Source organism: Schistocerca cancellata, chromosome 1 (assembly GCF_023864275.1).
Source record: "Schistocerca cancellata isolate TAMUIC-IGC-003103 chromosome 1, iqSchCanc2.1, whole genome shotgun sequence".
NCBI classification, from domain to species: Eukaryota; Metazoa; Arthropoda; class Insecta; order Orthoptera; family Acrididae; genus Schistocerca; species Schistocerca cancellata.
The window spans coordinates 377,214,387-377,221,944 of NC_064626.1; positions in this window are offsets into that span (position 1 = coordinate 377,214,387).

The following is a 7,558-nucleotide window of genomic DNA, read 5'->3' on the forward strand; positions in this document are numbered from 1 at the left end:
AATCTGGGAATTTATTTCGAAAGATATTACTCTGAAAAGGGCTATTCTGGCTGCCTTCTTGCAAAAGCAAGTACTCTGAGACATACGTCAATCAGCAATGAGGGGAAAACGAACTTTCCCACTACACAGTTACATAATGTGATACATTATTCAATATTGAATTTCTACATATGTCCCACTTACATACTCTCACTCATTCCACAACAACAAAACAAATAGATCTTAATCATATAATAATCTTTTCTGAATTTTATAATTCGAAAATGGAAAGTAGTTAACATTTTTAATATGAAAATCCAAATAAATTGACCTGACATTTTGTGCACCCCAGTAACGATTTCAAATGATACTAAAAGACAAACTGTTATTATTCCTAACTGAGGTTTTTAGTTGAAGTGTCGGTTTGGGGTGTTTTAGGTAATTTCCTCTAACTCTAACACTATGGCAGATAGTAGGATGAAATTTATATTCCATATTCTCTTGAATAACAAATAATATTTAATATAGTTTATTTAGATTCTTAATGGTTGACGGGCGAACATTTGTTGGGCCGTGAATCTCTGGGTGAGAAGGCGAATGTGGGTGCTGGCCACGAAGCTGTCTCAGAACACTTAGAACAGGTTTGGGCTGTTGCATTATTGCCCATTGTTGTACGTACATCTCAGCCAGTGCGAGATGCCGTGTCTGTTGGGACCTCGGCCAATCTTCATAAGAGGTCCGGACAACCTCAGAGGGTGGGATTGCTTGCCAAATTCTGATGGGTGATGGAGACTCTGTGTGCCAACCGGAAGGTGGTGAGGGAAGGGAGCTGTCACATCCGAGATGGGGAAGAGGCTCTGCCAGCAGCGGCTGAGCGCTCTGGGTGCACTCCGCTGCGAATCGCGCCCCACCTCGGCAGGAATGGTGCCTGCCACCTGGGTACAGAGGCCGTCCCCGGTTGCTGCAACGAGACTAGCCGCTTTGGTGGCGACAACTAGCCTCGCTCGTGGGATAGAAGCATCATTGCCAGTCAATCGTTTTCCTCTTTTTGGGAGCCGAGTGGAACGCTTAAATCAGAGGTTCAGATGATCCTGTGACGATCTCGGATGAAAGTTTCTCGACCTCCGCTATCGGGTGGAGAACTGTAGGACTCCTCTTAATTGCTCAGGCGTGCGCTACACGCAGGAAGAGGCTACTAGGATAGTGTAGTACGTGTGGCTTGCACATGTGGGTTTTTTAGGACAACATTTCGCGTAAATTCGTAGTTTCAGGTGGAGATTTCAGCTTAGCAGCTACAGACTGGGAGGCTCGATAAGATGCGTTCTGATTCCAGACAGGGTAGAATATTATCAAGATTAGCTAAAGAAAGTAGCATTCGTCGTAGCAGATTAGAGAAATAAAATGTTAATATAGTATTACGTAACTGAAGGAGCGTCTACGGAAATATTGCGGCCCTAGTCTCAGTTATAAACGGTACCAATTCCCACGTAGTATTAGTGACAGAAAGCTTGTTGAAACCATATGTTAATAGCAATGAAATTCAAAATTGACATCGGAATGCATATCGCAAAGAGAGTTTCAACACATGCCGATGGTGGAAGCATGTTTATAACAGCAAAAAGCACGATAACACTTGAGGGCAAATTTGGAGAATATTTCGCGTAAATTTCCTGGTCACGTTACAGTTTGCGATGGAATTTTCGACTTACCAGCTACAGACTGGGAGACATGTGGCTAGGGCAGGTAACAGCGACAGGCAAACCTGTGAAGTTGTTCTAAATGTCTTATGCGAAAATTGCCTTGAGCAGTTGATTCTTTGCAAGATTCGGCACCGTTTCTGCAGAATACTGGTCTAGACGATATGGTGGCGGTAGGAACGAATCATTTGCTTACGCAATTGTGTCGGTGGAATAAAAAGGACGTGGTTGGAGCTTCTTAATTAATGCCAAAAGTTCGGCTTTCCTTGTCTTTACTTGCTTTCAGTTTTTTTTTTTTCTGTCCGTTTCTTTCAACGCGATTGTTCCAAGTTTTCCTGATATAGTCATAGAGAAATGAATACGAAAGGAACCTCTGCATTCACTACAGTGAAATGTTGCCTGGCACTGTTGTTTGACAACACTTCGCACACTCTTACTCTGAACGGCTCATCCTCAGTATAATGCGTCTGAATCCAAGGTTCGTCGAAATAAACTGCCAGATGCTTTAATTCTAAAGTTTCACTTTTGTCGTAAAAAATCTAATGAAGTATGCTCTTTTTGCAAATATGTTCTGTCGTCCACACATAATCGCTCGTTACTGTGGCACCTTTTAAAATCAAATCCAACAGACACAATAGTTCTTTTCTCAGAGAGTCTTGTTAGCCTGAAAGTCCAGTTCTGTCTGGCAAGACTGAAATTTTTGCAAAGTTGGGATTTCCTTGTATTGATTATAATATCGCAGAAATTGCCGTCTAATAACTCAAATATTGTACCACCAATGAAATATTGTCTGCATTTTACTCATTCTGCTGTGTGGCAGATGAATGAATCCTCCACTCGGCATCGCATCACTTCTTCCGTAATTTCCATGTTATTGACTAAATTAACTTTTGTTTGTCAGAATTTGATTACACTATCCGTTTCCTTCTCTGTCGGTGCTACCATACCTCTCTTGTTCTAATTGTCATTCAAATTAATGACGTTAACAGCTTGTTGTCATGGCTTCCCGTGGAGGTACTTTCCGCTATCACTTTTTGCGCTCACACTGCAAGTTACCAATACACGCTGCTTTGAACTGGAATGTGATTGCATCTTATCACGTGACCAAGCTAGTTCCTGCTATGGTCCGGTAACCAGTTCGCCTTGCCTACTAACGGAAGGGAGGCTGTGAGGGACTAAGCACTTATCAGTGCGAAATATTGATTTTCCTTCGTCTCCTGGCCAAAGTCAGGCAGGCAGTGCCTAATCCATGCCGTGAACAGAGCTAACTAAGAAATTGTGCCGCAATCTTATGTGACATGAAATGTTAAATATTACTACAAAACTTGGCCGGGTTATGTGAAACTAAGCCAACGTCAAAGGTTTCGAGTCTCAGCATGATGTGATATTTTGTTTCTTCAAATATTAAACGTACAAAGTTTTACTTTTCGAATTAGGCTCAGTTTGTTACAGAAACATTATGTAGAGGTTTTCAAGAAACTACCTTTCTACTTTTCGAATTATTCCAGTATTATCGAAATTTGAAAAGCATGTGACATTGAAGTTAGACAGTTCGGAATCGTGTTCTGTTTAGCATAAAAACATATCGTAGAAGTTCTCATAAGGCTACCCGTTATACATTTTTAATTTTAAGTAAAAAGCAATTTTTGTTCCGAAAACTGAAAAAAAGAATGTAATTAATTTATCTAAGCAATTAAGATACAAAGCTAAATGACAACACTGCATTCGATAGAGTTAATGAAACTGTATCTACTTTTATTATGATATTGTAATTTAACACAAGACACGGAAATTAAAAAGAGTCCATTCAGAGCCATTATCTACACTTAGTTCCATTTCAAAATTTCTGGAAGTCAAATTTTAAGGGTTATCCGGCTGAGAATTTTATACAGTATAAACAGAGTACAGATTTACTTATAGAAACGCTGGAATCGTTGTATATCTTCTGTCAACAACGATATAGATAATTTTGTAGTCAGAAAGGATGCTAGGTGACCATAGTTGACGACAATGATAGCAACTTGGGAGCGAGTGTTTCTTCTGCCGTCCGCACCGCGACTATATAAAGATCGAGGTGTCCGCACTTTGGAAGTTAGTCAGTCAGTGTCAGTTACAATAGATGTTTTACAGACCGCTAGAGAACGTGCCGTGATTCTGTCGGCGTCCATGTCCGCTTAAGCCTCGGATGGTGTTAATGACGACCGACATGATTGTTCTTTGATCGAATGAGGCGTCGAGTATATCTTGTGAAACTACATAAAAGTGAACGTACTTCGATTGATGATTTAACTGGAAATCCCGTGTTTCATTATCGATGCCCATTTCGCGTGGCACCCGCTATATTATAGAATACCGCGTGGCAAGTGTTTGAGAATATTCGCCGCTTTTAAGGCGAGCAGTTAACATTACATAAATAGGTACAAAGAATAGAAATCGTCTCTGAACCGTGGTAAGTGCTGAGTACGAGAGAACAAGCTTTAATTATTTTGAAACTAATTTTTGTGCCATTTTGTCAAAATATACTGCTCAGTTAATCGACAATAGACTGCAAAAGGTGCTTGTGACATACAGACTGGATAGTATATAATCACGCGTCAGAGGGGTTTAATCCTACTTACACCAGCTCTGAGGTCTGTGTTGATTAGCGGACGCAATAGTATAAGCAAAAGAATGAATGGAAAGTAAATATAAAGCCTCCTCCCAACATACAGTATTAGAATAAATTTGATTTAATGGTATCTTCTGGTAACGTAGTAACTAAACATTTATTCCGTCTGAATGTTCAATTTAGGACGGCGTTGTAATGGCATAGCCGGCCGCGGTGGTCTAGCGGTTCTAGACGCTCAGTCCGCAACCGCGCGACTGCTACGGTCGCAGGTTCGAATCCTGCCTCGGGCATGGATGTGTGTGATGTCCTTAGGTTAGTTAGGTTTAAGTAGTTCTAAGTTCTAGGGGACTGATGACCACATATGTTAAGTCCCATAGTGCTCAGAGCCATTTGAACCATTTGTAATGGCATACAATGTACATGGCATATGGTTCCAAACTGTCTAACGAAACCTGAAATAGTGCTTCTAGCACTACAGGGCTGTTACTGTCAAATGTATCACGAATTGTTCCATTACCGCAGTGTTCAGCTGGAGTCTTGTGCATCAGAAGACAATCATAGATTGCATAGAGGGTCAGTTTACTGGCTGAACTAGACATCAAAACCTAATGCATTCTGTTTTGTTGAACTTCTTGTAACGAGTAAATGTGTTACTTTTACATTCTGTACATACGCCCTGATGATCACTGACGTTCTTAGATACTAACCGAGTGTATCAGTAATTGAGAAACAGGGCTATTATTCGGCACAGCGTGGTTTGTATCCCCGTCCGTCAGTTCTGATACAAGTTTCCTGAATAAATTGAGACGAGAGCTGGGATGTGTCAACAAGAAACAATCGATGAACTTCATGCTTGTCTGACAGACATAGTGCGAGGCAAAAATGATGTTGACAGAAAGACGTTTAAGCGTAACCTTTCGTGTATAAACGACACCTCATGGTTCCATGATATACAGCGAGCCTAGTCATACGAACTTATGGAGCTGCCCTTGAGCCACTGATTACAAGACAGGCAATGCGAGGTCCCTTCGAGTGAAAGAACAGCGTCGTCGATACCTATAAAAAATTCAGTTAATATCATGCTTAGAAAATAAAACACTTAGCAGTCTGTCAGTCGCTGTTTAGTGTTTTCAGATTACTGCTTTCAGGCAATGCCACCCATCTTCAGATCGTATTTTTAGTTCCACAATAATCCATCCCAAGGAAATGCTATAAGTTTCACTGTCATACACACACACACACACACATACACACACACACACACACACACACACACACACACACACACACACACACACACACACCGATTTTTCCCCACTGTGCGCAAACTCTAGGGACTGATCGATGAGAGGATACGGGACAAAAAAGGTCTAATGAACTTATGTGCGGAAATACATATTTTCCATGGTAGAGATCATTTAGCCAATCATTCTTTGTTACAAAGACTGCGGTCTAATATGCGCTGTACCACGCAGCCACACATACAGTACACATGGTTTCCTTCTAAAGGGTGGTACTGTTTCTCCTAAGTCGTGCCCAGCGGTCTGTCCTGCTATAGCATAATTTTGTGACCGATTCACTTCCCTTGCTAACTCACCTTTTATTGGATGTGATACAGCTTTGTACCCAATGGTTCCGTATTTGAATCGAGAGTTTGCTGACATGATGTTTACTAACGGAAAGGCAAATGTCGGCACCAAGGTTGTATCAGGAGACCTTTCCCCGCCGACAACACACACAGCATTCAATGTTTGCAACAGTGTTTCTCCGTTTCTCTGACACAGGTTCGTTTCAGGAATTATGAAATCATGGAGGACGTATCAAAAATGTTTGGACACCAGACTTGAAGGAAAATGTGATCAACATTGTGGAGGGCGACTGCCGTGTCAATACCAGGCACTTGGTACGACAATAAGCCAGACGACCGTGTGGAACATTCTCCATGATAATTTTTACTACCTTTGTTAATTGTTACTACAGCGTGTGCAGGGCTTAACGGCGACAGTGTTTCCACGTCGGGAACAGTTTTGTCACTGGCTTCTTCACCAGGCAACCACGATTCCGTGATTTGTATCCTCCATCCTATTCACAGATGAGATCACCTTTAAGCTGAGTGGTATCTTCAATTTTCATAACAGTCATCTGTCGGATAGTATACAGAACCCCCATATTATGGTGACAGTGAATCATCAACACCGGTGGTGGACCCGGAATGTGTGGGCCCTGACAATTGGCGAAAGTACTTTGGGACCAGTCATACTTCCACGTCGCCTAACAGGCCGGAACAATCGGAGTTTCTTGCAGCTGACTTTGCCTACCGTATTGGAAGAAGTTACACTGATGATTCGAATGGTCATGCGGCTGTTACATGATGGTGTTCTAGCTCACTCCGTTGTTAACATCCGGACGCATCTCAATCGTGTCTTCCCTGGTCAATGGATAGGAGGAGGGGGTCCAGGGGCCTGCTATTTCATCGGATCCAAACCCGTGCGATTTCTATGGGATCATCTCAAAAGTATCGTGTATGCAGAGCACATTCCAAATATGGAAACACTGCAGCAGTGTATTCATGCTGCCTTTGACACTGTTCAGATGCCGCCTGGCCGATGAGAACATGTGTATATGTGTGTGTGTGTGTGTGTGTGTGTGTGTGTGTGTGTAATACTACAACTGACTTATTTGTGTAAGCCGGTTACTGTGTAAGCTTGAATATGATTTACAATTGGGTAACGATGCCTAAAAGCGGTATTCTTAAAATAATAATCAGCTATCGACGTACCAAAAAAGGATTTTTTTTTTTTTTACAAATAAGAATCTCTAATCACTCCTTACTGACAAATATGTCCTGTTTCGATAAAAGGTATGCTACCCCACGGTGCTACAGCAGTTCGGAACCAAACCTTTCTCGTACCAGCACCATGATATTCCCATCCACGAAGCGAGAACCATCTTATCACAGTTCGAAGAAAAATCAAATTGATATTTTGGAACAGCAGTTTCAAGATTGCTATCAACCATATGAGACTTCGCAAAGCATGGATTAAACACCAACCCAATTCGTGCAAAAACTTTGCTTAATCCGTTCACCACACTTCGTAAACAATAAAAAAATTGTGCTTTCATTGTACGTAGCTTAACTGAAACTCTTTCTCAAAGATTAAACGCCGTATCAGTAGGAAAAGGAAATCCGACACACACTTAGTGACACGGATGGCGTTCCTGAAAAGAATAGAAGTGGGTGCCTGATGACATCTGATCACACAGGGCACGTTTA